The 12,272-nt window shown below is 50.5% G+C and overlaps 1 non-coding gene across 1 annotated transcript; it reads left to right on the top strand.

Annotated features, from left to right (window-relative positions):
• LOC143928579 (U5 spliceosomal RNA) lies at window positions 1-116 on the top strand. The gene has a single exon (XR_013262424.1). It is a non-coding gene; the product is annotated as a U5 spliceosomal RNA (small nuclear RNA).
• The last annotated feature ends 12,156 nt before the right edge of the window (window positions 117-12,272 follow it).

Genomic DNA, 12,272 nt, shown 5'->3' with positions numbered 1-12,272 from the left:
ATACTCTGGTTTCTCTTCAGATCGAATAAATCTTTCGCCTTTTACTAAAGATTTCCGTGGAGAGGAACAATTATGAGTTTTCAACAATTTTTTGAGGCCTGGTCTCTGACCCGGCTAATTATATGGTGACAAATAGATGAAGATTATATAACATACATTGTGATAAAGAAACTCTGACTATGAAGTCAACTGCTACAATCTTACAAACTATCCTAAAGTTATGTGGATAATAAAAAACGCTCTTCAACTTTGGTGATAGGAGGGACATGAAGTGGGGTTTGCTTTGGGGTTCTGATCCCAGAGAAGGGGGGCACCGGGTGAGGTTGGGTTGGTTTGGGGTTCTGATCCAATAGAAGGGGGGCATGGGGTGGGTTTGGGATTCTGATCACAGAGAAGGGGGAGATGGGGTGAGGTTCGGTGGGTTTGGCGTTCTGATCCAATAGAAGGGGGGCATGGGGTGGGTTTAGGGTTCTGATCCCAGAGAAGGGGGGCATGGGGTGGGTTTGGGATTCTGATCATAGAGAAGGGGGAGATGGGGTGAGGTTGGGTGGGTTTGGGGTTCTGATCCAATAGAAGGGGGGCATGGGGTGGGTTTAGGGTTCTGATCCCAGAGAAGGGGGGCATGGGGTGGGTTTGGGATTCTGATCACAGAGAAGGGGGAGATGGGGTGAGGTTGGGTGGGTTTGGGGTTCTGATCCCAGAGCAGGGGGATTTGGGGTTCCTATCCCAGAGAAGGGGGCTTGGGGTGAGGTTGGGTGGGTTTGGGGTTCTGATTCCAGAGAAGGGGGGCATGGGTGGATTTGGGGTTCTGATCCCAGTGAAGGGGGACATGGGGTGAGGTTGGGTGGGTTTGGGGTTCTTATCCCAGAGAAGGGGGGCATAGGGTGGGTTTGGGGTTCTGATCCCATAGAAGGGGGCATGGGGTGGGTTTGGGGTTCTGATCCCAGAGAAGGGGGACACAGGGTGAGGTTGGGTGGGTTTAGGGTTCTGATTCCAGAGAAGGGGGATATGGGTGGATTTGGGGTTCTTATCCCAGAGAAGGGGGCATGGGGTGGGTTTTGGGGTTCTGATCCCAGAGAAGGGGGGCATGGGGTGGGTTTGGGGTTCTGATTCCAGAGAAGGGGGATATGGGTGGATTTGGGGTTCTGATCCCAGTGAAGGGAGGCATGGGGTGAGGTTGGGTGGGTTTGGGGTTCTGATCCCAGAGAAGGGGGACATGGGGTGGGTTTGGGATTCTGATCCCAGAGAAGGGGGAGATGGGGTGAGGTTGGGTGGGTTTGGGGTTCTGATCCCAGAGCAGGGGGATTTGGGGTTCTTATCCCAGAGAAGGGGGCTTGGGGTGAGGTTGGGTGGGTTTGGGGTTCTGATCCCAGAGAAGGGGGGCATGGGGTGGGTTTGGGATTCTGATCACAGAGAAGGGGGAGATGGGGTGAGGTTGGGTGGGTTTGGGGTTCTGATCCCAGAGCAGGGGGATTTGGGGTTCCTATCCCAGAGAAGGGGGCTTGGGGTGAGGTTGGGTGGGTTTGGGGTTCTGATTCCAGAGAAGGGGGGCATGGGTGGATTTGGGGTTCTGATCCCAGTGAAGGGGGACATGGGGTGAGGTTGGGTGGGTTTGGGGTTCTTATCCCAGAGAAGGGGGGCATAGGGTGGGTTTGGGATTCTGATCACAGAGAAGGGGGAGATGGGGTGAGGTTCGGTGGGTTTGGGGTTCTGATCCAATAGAAGGGGGGCATGGGGTGGGTTTAGGGTTCTGATCCCAGAGAAGGGGGGCATGGGGTGGGTTTGGGATTCTGATCATAGAGAAGGGGGAGATGGGGTGAGGTTGGGTGGGTTTGGGGTTCTGATCCAATAGAAGGGGGGCATGGGGTGGGTTTAGGGTTCTGATCCCAGAGAAGGGGGGCATGGGGTGGGTTTGGGATTCTGATCACAGAGAAGGGGGAGATGGGGTGAGGTTCGGTGGGTTTGGGGTTCTGATCCAATAGAAGGGGGGCATGGGGTGGGTTTAGGGTTCTGATCCCAGAGAAGGGGGGCATGGGGTGGGTTTGGGATTCTGATCATAGAGAAGGGGGAGATGGGGTGAGGTTGGGTGGGTTTGGGGTTCTGATCCAATAGAAGGGGGGCATGGGGTGGGTTTAGGTTTCTGATCCCAGAGAAGGGGGGCATGGGGTGGGTTTAGGGTTCTGATCCCAGTGAAGGGAGGCATGGGGTGAGGTTGGGTGGGTTTGGGGCTCTGATCCCAGAGAAGGGGGGCATGGGGTGGGTTTTGGATTCTGATCACAGAGAAGGGGGAGATGGGGTGAGGTTCGGTGGGTTTGGGGTTCTGATCCCAGAGCAGGGGGATTTGGGGTTCTTATCCCAGAGAAGGGGGCTTGGTTTGAGGTTGGGTGGGTTTGGGGTTCTGATCCCAGTGAAGAGAGGCATGGGGTGAGGTTGGGTGGGTTTGGGGTTCTGATCCCAGAGAAGGGGGGCATGGGGTGGGTTTGGGATTCTGATCACAGAGAAGGGGGAGATGGGGTGAGGTTGGGTGGGTTTGGGGTTCTGATCCCAGAGCAGGGGGATTTGGGGTTCCTATCCCAGAGAAGGGGGCTTGGGGTGAGGTTGGGTGGGTTTGGGGTTCTGATTCCAGAGAAGGGGGGCATGCGTGGATTTGGGGTTCTGATCCCAGTGAAGGGGGACATGGGGTGAGGTTGGGTGGGTTTGGGGTTCTTATCCCAGAGAAGGGGGGCATAGGGTGGGTTTGGGGTTCTGATCCCATAGAAGGGGGCATGGGGTGGGTTTGGGGTTCTGATCCCAGAGAAGGGGGACACAGGGTGAGGTTGGGTGGGTTTAGGGTTCTGATTCCAGAGAAGGGGGATATGGGTGGATTTGGGGTTCTTATCCCAGAGAAGGGGGCATGGGGTGGGTTTTGGGGTTCTGATCCCAGAGAAGGGGGGCATGGGGTGGGTTTGGGGTTCTGATTCCAGAGAAGGGGGGTATGGGTGGATTTGGGGTTCTGATCCCAGTGAAGGGAGGCATGGGGTGAGGTTGGGTGGGTTTGGGGTTCTGATCCCAGAGAAGGGGGACATGGGGTGGGTTTGGGATTCTGATCCCAGAGAAGGGGGAGATGGGGTGAGGTTGGGTGGGTTTGGGGTTCTGATCCCAGAGCAGGGGGATTTGGGGTTCTTATCCCAGAGAAGGGGGCTTGGGGTGAGGTTGGGTGGGTTTGGGGTTCTGATTCCAGAGAAGGGAGGCATGGGTGGATTTGGGGTTCTGATCCCAGTGAAGGGGGGCATGGGGTGAGGTTGGGTGGGTTTGGGGTTCTGATCCCAGAGAAGGGGGACATGGGGTGGGTTTGGGGTTCTATTCACAGAAAAGGGGGATTTGGGGCTCGTATCTCAGAGAAGGGGGGCATGTGATGAGGTTGGGTGGGTTTGGGGTTCTGATCCCAGAGAAGGGGGATTTGGGGTTCTTATCATACAGAAGGGGGGCATTGTGTGAGGTTGGGTGGGTTTGGGGTTCTGATCCCAGAGAAGGGGGACATGGGGTGAGGTTGGGTGGGTTATCATTCCAGAGAAGGGGGATTTGGGGTTCTTATCCCAGAGAAGGGGGGTATGGGTGGGTTTGGGGTTCTGATCCCAGAGAAAGGGGGATTTGGGGTTCTTATCCCAGAGAAGGGGGGCATGGGGTGAGGTTGGGTGGGTTTGGGGTTCTGATCCCAGAAAAGGGGGACATGGGTGGGTTTGGGGTTCTGATCCCAGAGAAAGGGGGATTTGGGCTTCTGATCCCAGTGAAGGGGGGCATGGGGTGCAGTTTGGGATCCTAAAGAGGGGGACATGTAATAGGGTTTGGTGGCTTTGGGGTGCTGATCCTGGAGAGGAGGGCACAGGATGAGGTTTTGTGTGTTTGGGTCTCAAATCCCAGAGGGATGGTGGATAGGAGGACATGAGTTGGAGTTTAATGTGTTTTGAGGTCCTGGGGAAACGATGGACAGGGCAAAATAGGATGAGGTTTGGAGTGTTTTGGGGGCTTTACCTGGACAAAGGGGACATGGGATGCAGTCTGGTGGGCTTGGAGTCCTGATCCCAGGGAAGCGGACATGGGGTGAAGTTCGGGGTCCTGATCCCAAAGAGGGGGACCTTTGGTGGGCTTGGGTTCCTGAGCCCACAGAAAAGGGTCATAGGGTGCAATTTAGGGTCCTGATCTCAAAGAGGGGGACATGGGGTGAGGTTTGGTGGCTTTGAAGCCCTGATCCCAGAGAGCAGGGCATAGAGTGAGGTTTTGTGTGTTTGGGGCCCCAGTCTCAGAGGGATGGTGCACAGGAGGACATGAGGTGGAGTCTAATGTGTTTTGGGGTCCTGATCCTGGGGAAAGGATAGACAGGGCAACATAGGGTGGTGTTTGGAGTGTTTTGGGGTCCTGATCCTGGAGAAAGGGGACATGAGATGCAGTTGTGTGGGCTTGGGGTCCTGATCCCAGAGAAGGTGACATAGGGTGGGTTTGGGGCCCTGATCCCAGATAAGGGGGCATGGGGTGAGGTTCTGTGGGCTTGTGATCCTGATCCCGGAGAGGGTGATGTGGGGTGGGCTTTGATGGGTTTGGAGTCCTGATCTTGAACATTGGGACATAGGGTCAGGTTTGGTGATTTCGGGGTCCCGATCCCAGAGCGATGATGTAGAGGGGGCATGAGGTGGGGTTTAATATGTTTTGGGGTTCTCATCCTAGGGGGATGGTGGACAGGAGAAAAAAGGGTGAGGTTTGGAGTACTTTGAAGTCCTGATCCCAGAGAGGGGGACATGGGGTTGGGTTTGGTGTGTTTTGGGGTTCTGATCCCGGGGGAAATAGTGGAGTGGAGTTTGGAGTGTTTGGAGTTCCTTGGTGTAACTTTTGGTGAAAGGGTTCAGTATAAATTTATTTCCTTTGAATAAACATTATAGTTACATAGTAGGTGAGTCCATCAAGTCCAACCTATGTGTGTGATTATATGTCAGTATTACATTGTATATCCCTGTATGTTGCGGTCGTTCAGGTGATTATCTAATAGTTTCTTGAAACTATCAATGCCCCCCTGCTGAGACCACCGCCTGTGGAAGGGAATTCCACATCCTTGCCGTTCTTACAGTAAAGAACCCTCTACGTAGTTTAAGTTTAAACCTCTACTCTTCTCATTTTAATGAGTGGCCATGAGTCTTGTTAAACTCCCTTTCACAAAAAAGTTTTCTCCTTATTGTGGGGTCACCAGTCCGGTATTTATATATTGTGGGGTCACCAGTCCGGTATTTATTATTTTGTTGGGTCACCAGTCCAGTATTTATATATAGTGGGGTCACCAGTCCGGTATTTATATATTGTGGGGTCACCAGTCCGGTATTTATATATTGTGGGGTCACCAGTCCAGTATTTATATATTGTGGGGTCACCAGTCCGGTATTTATATAATTAAATCATATCCCCTCTCAGGCGTCTCTTCTCCAGAGAGAATAAGTTCAGAGCTCACAACCTTTCCTCATAACTAATATCCTCCAGACCCTTTATTAGCTTTGTTGCCCTTCTTTGTAGTCGCTCCATTTCCAGTCCATCCTTCCTGAGGACTGGAGCCCAGAACTGGACAGTATACTCCAGGTGCGGCCGGACCAGAGTCTTGTAGAGGGGAGAATTATTGTTTTATCTCTGGAGTTGATCCCTTTTTACTGCCAATATTCTGTTTGCTTTGTTAGCAGCAGCTTGGCATTGCTGGGCCCATCATCTAATAGGACCCCCAGGTCCTTCTCCATCCTAGATCCCCCCAGAGGTTCCCCTCCCCCCAGTCTATAGATTGCATTCAGATTTTTACCACCCAAATGCATTATTTCACATTTTTCTACAATGAACCTCATTTGCAATGTAGTTGCCCCTCCCCCATTCATTTGTTCAGATCTTCTTGGAAGGTTTCTACAGAGAAGTTATTGCCCTGCTTAGCTTAGTATTGTCCACAAATACAGAGATTGATCTGTTTCCCCCATCCCCCTCCTCCAGGTCATTTATGAACAAATTAAATAGGATTTGTCCCAGCACAGAACCCTGGTGGACCCCACTACCCACCCCCGACCATTCCGAGTACTCCCCATTTATCACCACCCTCTGACCTCGTCCTTTTAGTCAGTTTAAAATCCATGTACTCACCCTATGGTCCATGCCAACCAACCTTATTTTGTACAGTAAACATTTATGGGGAACTGTGTCAAATGCTTTTCCAAAATCCAGATACACCACGTCTACGGGCCTTCCTTTATCTAGATACACCACATCTATTGGCCTTCCTTTATCCAGATACACCACGTCTACGGGCCTTCCTTTATCTAGATACAGTAGACTGTCAGTAAAAATTACGAACAATGGTCTGGCAATTACCTGACTGAGTTCCCTAAGTACCCTCGGGTGCAAGCCATCTGGTCCTGGTGGTTTATTAATGTTAAGTTTCCCAAGTCTAATTCTAATTCTGTCCTCTGTTAGCCATGGAGGTGCTTCCTGTGATGTGTCATGAGGATAAACACTGCAGTTTTGGTTATTGAAACCCCCCCGATTCCCTCGTGAAGACTGAGGAGAAGATTAAATTCAATACCTTCACCATCTCCCCATCCTTTGTATCCAGATGTCCTTCCTCATTCTTTATGGGGCTAATATGGTCTGTCCTCCTTTTTTACTGTTTACATACTTAAAGAATTTCTTGGGATTTTTTTTTTTTTGCTCTCCTCCGCTATGTGTCTTTAGTGTTCTATCGTAGCTGCCCTTATTGCACCCTTACATTTCTTGTTGCATTCTTTATAAAGTCTGAATGCTGATGATGATCCCTCAACCTTGTATTTTTTAAAGGCCTTCTCCTTTGCTTTTATATGCATTTTTACATTGGAGCTAAGACATCCATGACTGTTGTTTGCTCTTTTAAATTTATTACCCAATGGGATGCATTGGCTAATGCCCTTATTTAATATGCTCTTAAAGCAAACCCATCTCTCCTCCGTGTTCTTTGTTCCTAAGATTTTATCCCAATTTATGCCTTCTAGCAAGGTTCATAGTTTAGGGAAGTTGGCTCTTTTGAAATTCAGTGTTTTTCCCTTATGTTTCCTATTTGTGTGATTTATATTGAAGCCAATTGACCTGTGATCGCTGTTCCCTAAATTGCCCCGTATTTCCATATCCGTGATCAGGTCTGTATTGTTGGTAATCAGTAGATCCAGTAACGCATTATTTCTAGTTGGTGTGTCTACCATCTGAACCATGAAATTGTCCTGCAGGACATTTAGGAACTGGTGAGCCTTAGATGAATGCGCGGTTCCCTCCGCCCAGTCTATGTCTGGATAATTAAAATCCCCCATTATGATAACACTTCCCATCCTTGCTGCTAATCCAACTTGTGATAGGAGATCCGTCTCCCCCTCCTCCCTCAGGTTAGGGGGGTCTATAGCATACGCCCAGTATTATTTTCCCCTTAGCTTCATCCCTTTGGAGCTCCACCCCTAAGGATTCCACCTCCTCCCTAGCTCCCATAGTGATGTCATCTCTCACATTCACTTGTACATTATTCTTGATATATAGGCATACCCCTCCCCCTGTTTTACCCTCTCTATCATTGCGATAAAGGGTATACCCTTGAATGTTTGCCAGCCAATCATGAGATCTGTTGAACCAGGTCTCTGAACTTCCCACAAAATCCAAATCCTCCTCATACAACAGTATCTCTAGTTCAGAAATCTTGTCCGCCAGGCTCCTGGCATTGGTGAACATGCCATGTGGTTTAGACCGGTTGCATATTATCCTCTTATTGGGTGTTCCAAGATTGCAACTGGGACTTATTATTATACTTACATTGGGTTTATGTGCTTTGGTCAACCTACCACTAATGCCCCCAATACTACCCTCTGGACTATGTTCTGTGCTGACTATCTCTACCTCTGGACCCTCCCCCCCCTTCTAACTTTTTGGCCATCTTCAATCCCAGCTGATCTGCCCCCTCCTCATTTAGGTGCAGTCCGACCCTTCTATAGTACTGGTCCTTGACTGAGAATTTGACCCAGTCCTCCAGGAACCCAAACCCCTCCTTACTAAACCAGCTCTTCAGCCACTTGTTGATGTGGCTCGATGTAATGGTATTATTCCTGAGAATACTACCTTGGAGGTCCTTTTCCTCAATTTAGCTTCCAAGTCCCTAAAATTGTTCTTTAGGACACTCCATGTACCTCTGACTTTGTCATTGGTGCCAACGTGCACCATGACAGCCCCTCCCAGTAATCTGTCCACCAGATCCATGATGTGACGAACCCGAGCACCCGGCAGACAACATACAGTTCGGTGCTTCAGGTCTTTGTTACAGATTGTCCTCTCTGTCCTTCTAAGAATTGAGTCCCCTACCACCAGAATCTCTTTCCTTTCCCTTTTGCTCCCCCCCCCCCACTCTCACTGGAGAAGTTCTTCCCCCAGAAGCTAGGAGAGTCCCTCAGCTCCAGCAGTGCTGGTCCCTGACGTCACTGTGCACTGTGTGATGAGTAGGGTCGCAGGTCCTCGGGCCTGTCCTGAAAGTCTGGGGAGGGGGTGGACATGGCCTTCTGGCTTAGTTCGCCCTCTCTCTTCTGGGATCTCCCTTTGGGGAGACCTACCTAGTACTTGGGTGGGTCTGTTTCGGTAGACCTTCCAAAGAAAGGGGTCCATCTGGTTTCGGCCAGATGGACCAAGTTTTAAGTACCCGTGTCCCTGTCAGGAGCCTAACGCCCCGGGGGGATTCAGGGCAAGGCCCTCTGATTTCAGAGCTATTGTACCCATTGCACTTTTTTGTGTTTCACTCTTTATGTGTGTTTACATTTTATTGGCACCGGGTGAAGTTTTTGAGTGTGTTTTGCACACCACAGGCTTTCAATAAAAAAAAGTGCTGGTCCCTGACTGGGATCACCAATGTCACTCAATGAAGCGTACTTACTGGGATGCTCCAGCCCTGGATCGGCCTCCCTGGCACTTCCCCCTCTACCCTTCCTGACTGTCACTCATCTACTCTTTGCTAGTGCCTGCACCTCTTTGTCTCCACCCACCTCTGTGCCTGCACCTCTTTGTCTCCACCCCCTCTGTGCCTGCACCTCTTTGTCTCCACCCACCTCTGTGCCTGCACCTCTTTGTCTCCACCCCCTCTGTGCCTGCACCTCTTTGTCTCCACCCCCTCTGTGCCTGCACCTCTTTGTCTCCAACCCCCTCTGTGCCTGCACCTCTTTGTCTCCACCCCCTCTGTGCCTGCACCTCTTTGTCTCCAACCCCCTCTGTGCCTGCACCTCTTTGTCTCCACCCCCCTCTGTGCCTGCACCTCTTTGTCTCCACCCCCCTCTGTGCCTGCACCTCTTTGTCTCCACCCCCCTCTGTGCCTGCACCTCTTTGTCTCCATACACCTCTGTGCCTGCACCTCTTTGTCTCCACCCCCCTCTGTGCCTGCACCTCTTTGTCTCCACCCCCTCTGTGCCTGCACCTCTTTGTCTCCACCCCTTTCTGTGCATGCACCTCTTTGTCTCCACCCACCTCTGTGCCTGCACTGCTTTGTCTCCACCCACCTCTGTGCCTGCACCTCTTTGTCTCCACCCCCTCTGTGCCTGCACCTCTTTGTCTCCACCCCTTTCTGTGCCTGCACCTCTTTGTCTCCACCCACCTCTGTGCCTGCACTGCTTTGTCTCCACCCACCTCTGTGCTGCCCCTGCCGTGTACGTTCCCGGCTCTCCTTTAGTATGGAGCGACTTCTGAATCTGGGGAAGCAACTGTCAGCACTGAGAACCTGGGCTTCCAGGGAAACAATGCGCTTACATTTTGCACAGCAGTATTCACCCTTCCATCGGATGATCAAGGAACGCATACATGCAGCAAGATGTACAAGTCGCCTCTCCACACCCGCTGGGCATCGTACCTATTAAATTAAATGAGGATTGGGGATTATACCCGGTCCAAATTACCTAACAACCAGCTTCCTGACACTAATACTCAACAAGACAACAGCAGAATCAGAATAAGAGATGGATGGGGATTTTGGGGGTTATTGGATTCATTCCTTTTATCACATGTTGTGGACAGATTAGGAAAAGGTTAGGACCTCTGTAAGGTTATTTTTATGTGTATCTTTTTCGAGACAGGAAGTGGGGGGGGGGGGGGAATCTTTCCTGTGGGGACACAGACAGCAATAGCCAACCATTCCCCGTTTTTCGTCAGATTAGGCGGCGTGTCAGAATGTGTAACGGAAGTGACGTTCTGTCGCTGCCATCTTGCTACACCCTGCACTCCTCCATAGTAAGGATACACTGAGAAGCGGGAAAGCGGACATCTTGTTACACCCTGGTGGGAGTTGAATCCAAAGATTGCCAGGCATCGAACATTTCCTAAAGAAGGAAAGCAATGGCAGTCTTGACATCTCTCTGGAGGGGATTTGTTAAATTGTATCTCCACCAAAACATCTCTTTGAGGTAGCAGGTGGTAGGACCGGACCCCTGTCAGTTTCTTATTGCTGTCTGTGTCCTTGCTGGGGGGAGTCAAGCTGGTGTCACCAAGACAGGAAGTGATGGGAAAGCTAAGATTTTATGGTTGTCACCAGAACAGGAATAGAGGGAAAATTCTCCAACGGGGACACCTGTTCTGGTGATAACTGGATTTATTGTCACTTCCTGTTGTGCCTAAAAAGACAGGAAGTGGAGGAAAATCTTAAAAAATTGAAAGTTTTAACCTTTCTCAACTTTCTAAAAAGAAATGGATTTTTTTAAATGTGCTTAAATGTGAACTTCCATATATGGGATCTGTTTTATCTTACCTTTGTAAGGTGACCTTGGGTGTTCTGAATGGCACCTATAAATAAAATGTATTATTGTCACAGAAGTGACGTTACAGACGAGCTCTTCTTTTGTATAATTGTTGATTGTAAGACACCACTTTGTAACAGGGCCCCTCGCCGCGCTTCGCTCGGCATAATTATATGGTGGGGGGATTTTGTCACATATGGCGACCCATCACAGTTGGCTACCTGCTGGACTGCGCATGCGCGCTGCCGCCATATGCTTTCCACCCCTGAGTCCAAGCCCCACCCCCACCATCCAAGTGGACATAGAGCTTGATTATATTTATGCCGAGTGAAGCGTGGCGAGCAAAGCGAGTCCGCGAGGGGCCCTCTGTTGGAACGCATATGGCGGCGTCGTGCGTGCGCACTCCAGCGGCTAGCAAAATGTGATGGGTCACCGAATGTGACGTGGCAGGGGGCTTAAACCGGGACTTAGGGGCAGGGTCGCCACCTGTCCGGGATTCACAGGTCGGGTTCTGAATCTTGTGTCCGGGTTTCAGTCCTCCTGAAACCCGGACACAATATTCAGAGAGGAATGTGGTTTAGAACAGGGCCTGACAGGAGGGTGAGGGGACACTATGCAGGCCACATTACTGTTCTCTTTGGAGTGCCCAAAGGTGTCCCAGGTCTATTACAATCATATAGTGTATGCTAAAAAAAAAAAAAAAAAAATGTTGCTGTGCGCCACTAAAGTGTTGGGGTTTGGCTTGAAGAAAAAGTGCCAACCCTATTTAGGGGTGGAGCCACATACTGTTTTGTCATAATAAATGTTGGAATGCATATGGCGGCGAAGCGCATGCGCACACTCGAGCGGGTAGCCAAATGTGATGGGTTCCCATATGTGACGATACACCCCCTACTTGTTGTATCCTTACTGTGGAGGAGTGCGGGGTGTAGCAAGATGGCGACGATGGAACATCACTTCTGTTACCAATTCTGACGGGTCGCCTAATGTGACGGAACACCTGCTGATGTCACAAGTTTTCTAATCTGACAGAAGACCGCTGCTTTTACAATTCAACATCTAAAAAGTGTCACGGCCTTCTAAATCCTATATTTCACGATATAAGCTCAGTTTAGTAGAAAAAAATAAGTATGAAATGCAAGACTATGGTGGGTGTAAAAAGATGTCCGCTTGGCGACTTCAGACTGTAGGGTTAGTGTGGCCGAGTGTGGGGTGTACCAAGATGGCTATCACTTCTGCTGCGAAATCTGACGGGTCGCCGAACCTGATAGAACACCGGTCTGTGTTTATCTCACCGCAGACTCGCCCGGTGTTGTAGAGGCTGCAGCCATTTTGTCAAAGACAGATCCCAATGTCAGTACGCGGCGGACTCAGGTAAAATGGCTCCCGTGAGGGAGACATATATGAAGAACAGCTCGGCCTCTTGTGAACGAAGATGGGCGGGGCATGCGCAGTGTGACTGAGATGGATTTGTGCGTGCCATGTTACGTCATGACGTAGCCG

The sequence above is a fragment of the Lithobates pipiens genome, unplaced genomic scaffold (genome assembly GCF_037356315.1).
Source record: "Lithobates pipiens isolate NorthernLeopardFrog02 unplaced genomic scaffold, aLitPip1_a1.2 Scaffold_23, whole genome shotgun sequence".
Classification (NCBI taxonomy): domain Eukaryota; kingdom Metazoa; phylum Chordata; class Amphibia; order Anura; family Ranidae; genus Lithobates; species Lithobates pipiens.
The sequence above is the reverse complement of the archived record's forward strand: the minus strand, read 5'-3'. Positions and strand labels throughout refer to the sequence as shown.